This window comes from Heliangelus exortis, chromosome 12, assembly GCF_036169615.1.
Source record: "Heliangelus exortis chromosome 12, bHelExo1.hap1, whole genome shotgun sequence".
NCBI classification, from domain to species: Eukaryota; Metazoa; Chordata; class Aves; order Apodiformes; family Trochilidae; genus Heliangelus; species Heliangelus exortis.
In genome coordinates, this window is record NC_092433.1 from 20,036,341 (window position 1) to 20,042,663 (window position 6,323).

The following is a 6,323-nucleotide window of genomic DNA, read 5'->3' on the forward strand; positions in this document are numbered from 1 at the left end:
CCCTCCTGCTCTGTGCCCACTTGGCAACTGCAGGACCCTTAGAGCTCTTGGAAGGACATTGGGATAACCTGGGCATCCCAGCAGCACGCTCACCCTTCCCAAAGCCAGCTCCTGTGCCCCTCACACCCAGCTGAGCTTGGGCAAGTGTTGGAGCTGTTGTTTCCCTGTGCTCTGTCACAGGCTGTGTGTAGTAAAACTCCTCTTAAATGACATTTGAATGGAATTCAACTCCTGTGGCAGCCCCCCGAAGATTCCTTGCTGTCCCCTGGGTACCACAGGTGCTGGGAGGGACACCAGGGCTTTCTTGAGCAAGGCTGAGGAGGAGATTTGAAAGCAGAAGTATTGATTAAATGATTAAATGGATACAAATGAGCTTTTCTTGGGATTTTGATTAGCTGGTCCCTGGGTGAAAAAAAATAAGTGGCCTGAGAAGACCGGTGTTCTGCCTGGTCTCATTCCTCTGTGAAAAGGCTCTTCTGAATTCCATGCTGCTGGTGCTCTGGCAGGCAACAGCATCACCAGCAATCATTTATTTATTTGTTTTCTTTAGCAAAGAGACCTTTTCTTTCCTGATGCCTGCAATAGAGTCCTGTCCTCCCAGCAAACCCAGCTCCCTTCCCCCAGCCCCTCCAGAGACTTGCCACCAATCTCAGTTGGGGATTTCTTTGACTCCCACTGGAAACGGTGTCAGAGTTCCCTCCTTTCAGCTTTGGGGAGAAATCTGGAGGGTTTGTGGGTCTGTTCCCACTGCAGATAAAGTCTCATGCTCAGAGCTGCACCACTTCCCAGCAGCAGCCTCGTGTCCCCTGGGTCCCCCTTCTCCCTGGAGAGCCTTCAGTTTGCCTGGGTGCCATGCATAGACTAGTTTTCCTTGTAATAATGCATCTGTGTTAGATGATATGATGGCAGATATACTCAGCACACGCTTTTGATAGCCTTTTAGTAGCTTTCAGAGAATATTTGCATTTCCTGGTGAGGTCCCCCAGGTGCCAGGGCTGTGCTGGAGGCACTGCCTGGTGCTCTTGGAGATGCTTCACCAGCAGCTTGGCAGTGGAGGGTCCCTGCAAAAGGAGAACTGCAGCCCTGGCACACCCCAGGGGAAGCTGGAGCTGTGCTGATGCCTCCCTGCAGCCCGGATTTGGCAGTTCTTTCTGGGGCTTTCATTTTGGGTTGTCAGTTCACCTGTTGAAAAGCCAGAATTCAGGCACCTCATTAAATATTTTTGGTTTTGCCTAAACATGCACTCTTCCCTGTAAAACTTCTTTTTAATGCTTGGAAAAAGAATTTAAAATAGATAAAACGAGGGGGAAAAAAATAACGTTTGCAGAGGTTTTTGACTATTAAAACGAGGTAATCCCTACAGTCTTTCCCCCTTCATATTATTTGGAGTGGATGGGGGAAGATGGGAGGACCGGTTAATTTTTGAATAGCAAATGCCCCTGAAGGGAGAAGAACAGAGAGAAAAAAAGTGATCCTTTCAACGAATCATTGACCTAAATTGCACTTTAATGCACATACCATGCTGTCCACACCACCTACGTGTCTCCAGGAATACTGCTAAATAACAAGCACTAAATGTTTAGTCATTTCCTGCAGCACGTTTGCAGGAGCCGCTGCCTGGGCGCGCTCAGCATACGCCACTGCGCTGCAGTTCAAACCCTTGGTTTCCATATCAGCAGCTGCTGGGTTTTAATCTCCTTTTGGGAAAGGTGCCACCCGGAGCATTGCAGTCAGCCCTAGGTTAATGTTTCAGCAGGCTTTCCTCAGCTGGGAGGGCCACCCCAAATTGGGTTTTTCTAAGCACGCTGTCTCCCGAACCGAGCGAGCAGCGCTCGGCTGGGCTGCAGGAGATGCCTTGCTTTGTATTCCAGAGCAGGACTTTTAAGGAGGTTTTCTTGTTCTGTTTTATGAATCTTGCGTGCTTTGGGGCTGGGGGACAACAAGCCTCGTAGGAAAGGGCAGAAGCTGATCAGACTCAGGTGGGTTTTAGCTGGGTTGGTCCCAGCTGCTCTCCAGCCTGCAGGGATGCTTGCAGGGATAGCAGTGTCTCCTTCCTGCTGGGGGTCCTGCTCTGGGAGGGTTGGTGTTCCCCTCCTGCATGGGAATACCAGGACTTGTGTAGCCATGAGCTTGGTTTTTACTCAGCCTTGAGGGGAAGATGGGATCCCACCCAGAGGGGGTTGCAGTTGTGCCTTGGTCGTTCAGGTTTCTGCCCAAGGAATCCAGGGCTAAATCCTCCTGCTTTCTTAAGAGTCTGCCTTCAAAAGTGGTGGCTGCTTCTCACTTGAAGTTCATGGTAACAGATGGTTAGATCTCAAAGACATTAGTTAAAAGCTATGGGGTGTTTTTCACCACATGTCTTGCTAGTTTCCCTCCTAAAAAAAAAAAATAAAAAAAATCTGTGTGAGAGCCCTCCCAACATGACAGGCCAGATCTGACCGTCTGTTAAGTTCCCTTTATATAATTCCTGCATACCATAAGTGGCCTTTCAAAAGCTGGAGCTCTTGGTGGGTGTTTCACCAAGCTCTGGGAGGGCAGCAGCCTCTCTGGTCTCCTCAGCATCACCCCAATCCGGAGCCAAAAAAGCATCTCAGTGCAGATCCTGATTCGTGGGCCTGGAGAGAGGGGGGAATCTGCCCAGAGCACTTTCGCAGAGGCTGTGCGGGGGCCTGGGGCCTGGGGTTTGGATTCAGGGCATAGTAAGGGCTGCTGAAATGCAGCGTGCACCTTCTGTGCAGCCCACCAGAGTTTTCAGTCTCCTTTAGCAGAGGGAACAAGCAGAAATCTCACAACTCGAGTAAGAGCATATGCTCTGGGAGACCTCGCTACATTGCATAAGCTTTCCCATCAGAGGAGCTGGCTTGGTGAGCACAGCACATGAGTCAACAGCACAGCTAGACTTGTAACGTGGGAGTCACACCTACTCTTGGCTGCAGAATTATCCAGAGAAACAGAAGGTTAATAGGAACAAAATAAAGACTGAGGAGCCCTTAAAGGTTACTTACAGGATTTGATTCAGTTGGTGAGAGGGGGAAAAAGAAAAAAAAGAAAAAAAAAAAAAAAGAGAGAGAAAGGAAATGGGTCAAGCCAAGAGAGAGAGAGCAGCATAATGAAAAGTCATGTTGGCTGTCTGCTAAGGAGAGACAGTTCAGTTCAGATCAGTAAAAATGTGATCAATAAAGCATTACTTTTTTTCTTCCAAATTACTTGGTTTTGGAGAGGGTCATTATTGATCACAACAATGAAAAGTCACTTGGCTAATGAGAAAGAGAGTGGAGTGAGCTCCAGGATGCTCCAGAAATATTAGGACTGTGTCAAAAGAGTTCTGCAAGAGAGGTTATGACTCCCCAGAGCATGTAAATACAGGCAAAGCCAGCACCCATCCCAGGGTGTCAGTAGCAACAACACATTCCTTGGATTTGCTTCTGCCTTTATAGATCCTTACTGTGTGTTGGGACAGTTGAGAAAGGGAAGCCAAACAGGGAGCATGCCTGTCTGGGATACTTGGAGAGCCTGAGCATCTCTGGTCCATGCCCAGAGCTGATTCCCCTGGGCAGGGCAGGGCAGGAGGCAGCAGCTCTGTGCAGCTGATCTGATCCAAATCTTCACTGCAGCCACTGGAAAGGCTCTGAGTGGGCTTTGAGTCAGGATTAGGAAACAGGGATATCCTGACTAGAGGAGTCCACAGGGTTCTTAGTTTATAAAGATGTTCCATTGAGCAGAACTTACCCTGATCCCGAATCCTTCCTGTAGGCTGGAGCCAGCTCCCATAAAATTAATTGGGGCATTGCATTTGGATTTTTTCAAGAATGCAGTGGCCTCCCTGGCTTCCTATGAAGAAAAAGAAAGGATACAGAAAGCCATGTTTAGTTTCCAGAGCATTATCTTTGTTTTTTCCCCTCAGAAACATGACTTCACATGGCCACATCTGGTGTTGCTCACGGGGCAGGCTTGCCTGCCTGAGGTTCACCTCAGTCCTAAATCCACCCTGTAAAAACTTGGGGATTACCAAGATGTGAGTGAAAGAAGCCCTCGATAGCTCAGAGCTTCTGCTGGGAGCTTGCAGGAGAGCCCCACGTGAGGCTGCCCTGGAATTGCTCTTGTTATTACATTGGTTTCTTGGCTCCCCTCCACGTATACCAAGGTCTAAGTGGAACATGTCCGTGGGGGAGGTGTTGGGCAAGAGAAGTGATGTTTCATCCCTCACTCTCATGCTCTTGCAGAGGGAAAGATCATCTTGTGATCAAGGCACAAGACCAGGAGTCAGAGGATCTGAATTATTGCAAAGTTTGATTTGCCAATATTAGCAGAAGTTCTGACACCTCCGAATGCAGAGATGCTCAGGGCATGTGCAGGTTGCCTGCTGCCACAGACACAGCAGGGTTGGGAGTTCTTGGGCTGTTCTTGTTGAGTGGATAACTGCTTGATGGATTTAGCAAAATAATGTGTCCCTGATCATCTCCACTGGGATGAAGCCAGGGAAAATTTAGTGGCCTTAGCCTGAAGTTTTTGAAAATGGTTTCTGGGACTGGTTTGTAAGGGGTGATGGAGAGAGGGAGGTGGAGCAGATCTGAACAGCTGGTTTCCACATGCATCCCAACCTGCACAGTGCTTGTCTTACCCTAACAACCTGCACTGGAGGTAATGAAAATCGTGCCTCTCCTCTGAAGGTCAACCCACCACCTTTCCTAGTGCAGAAACCCCACCACGTGGCACCTGTCCTGCTGTGGGGCCACACAGGGAACCACATCTCCATGCCTGTGGGGCAGCACGTGGCTCGGGTCACGCCGTGCAGGAGAAATCACAGCCCATCTGCCTCCTGGCAAGGTGTGTTTGGGCACGAGGTCTCACCCCATCCCTTCCCCTTCTGGGGCTTTCCTTGACTCCAGCCACAGCAGGGATGTGGACAGCACATCTGACCAAACTTCTGCTCTGACATATGGGGCCACGGGACAGGAGGAAGGTCCTACATAGTCACCAGATCTGAGTTCTGTAGTCAAATGCCTCCTTTTCCTCTGCCCCCAGCTGCTGTGTTTGGGTGCAGAGCCTGGATGGCCGGGGGTCCCCACAGAGAGCTGAGCAGTGCCTGTGCCTGCTGCCCATCACAGGCTCCTCGCTGCATCGTTTGGCACCAAGCCCTAGCACAGTCTTCAAGTGCTGGAGCTACAGCCCTGCCTTTCCACCAGCATCTGTGATGGGTCCTGGCACAGGAAACTGCTCAGTTTTCCCTAAATCTGGCTGAACCATCTCCTGGGAATGGGAGGCAGCTTGCTCGCCATCCTGCTCGCATCAGTCCTGGAGCAGCAGGTGGGAAGTCCAAGTCCCTCTTTAGCTGAAAACATACAGAGGAGCTTTCATTCTCAAAGTGCACAGTTTCTGAAGGTTTCATGGGGAAAAAAAAAAAAGGGGGGTGTTTCCTTATAGGAGAAAACCAGGAGAAAATTCAGTAAATGGAACTGGCTCCTCTGTGCCCCCTGAAAAGGAGCAGACTTGAGGAAAAAGAGAGGCAGGAGGGAGAAATCCCAGCCAAAAGGGTCCTGCCAGCCCCCTCCCTGCACTGCCCAGCTCCAAACCACCCGTCTTGTGATTCCTTTTTTAATTCTTATTATTTCAGTCCCATGATTTTGTTTTCACTGCTCCTAATTCTTTGCCTTGGGGAAGTGAGGCAGGGAACAGCACAGGATTTGTACTGCTGCGGTTTGCCGGGTGTCGTGGGCCATAATCTGACATTTCAGTGATGAGGCAGTGCCATCCAGGCTGCAGAAATCAGATATTATCCGTGTTTTTGGCATAACTGGTGGTTTTGTTTTGATTCATTTCTCTCGTTCACTTCTTTCCTTCTTTTTGTGCAAGTGTTGAAAAAAAAAAACACCCAATCGATCCTCAGCCTGACAGCAGAAATTGTGGCATTGTATTCACTTTTGGGCAATTGCTAAGACATCTTGATGGAGTACAAGAAAGTTCTTGGCCAGTGACAGGTAAAAATTAAATCCTGCATCAAACTTGACTCCTGCTGAGCTCCCAGAACCGAAGGGATTACATTATTTCCAGGTAATTTTAATGGCACTGGGAGATACGAGTCTTAAATTTACATAGTGCTTTTCATGCTAAAAAGTCCCAGAACGCTTTAGTGGCAGAATTTGATACAGAAACTGTCCATAGAGATGAAAAATGACAATTGAATGACAGCTTCAGCAATAGAAGTAGAGAAAAGTTGAAATTCTGAATGCTTGGCAAGGGGGAGACAGACGTACACACATACCTACCAAGGCTCTGTGCCCTCGTGAGAGACAGAAGAAGGAGCACGTATGCTGAACTTCATC

General features: G+C 49.0%; 1 long non-coding RNA gene across 1 annotated transcript; it reads right to left on the minus strand.

Moving 5' to 3' along the window:
- Positions 1-924: 924 nt before the first annotated feature.
- Positions 925-4,111, minus strand: LOC139801803 (uncharacterized). The gene is made up of 3 exons (XR_011728323.1): positions 4,010-4,111; positions 3,730-3,831; positions 925-1,182 (listed from the first exon to the last, which is right to left on the minus strand). It is a non-coding gene; the product is annotated as an uncharacterized lncRNA (long non-coding RNA).
- Positions 4,112-6,323: the final 2,212 nt, after the last annotated feature.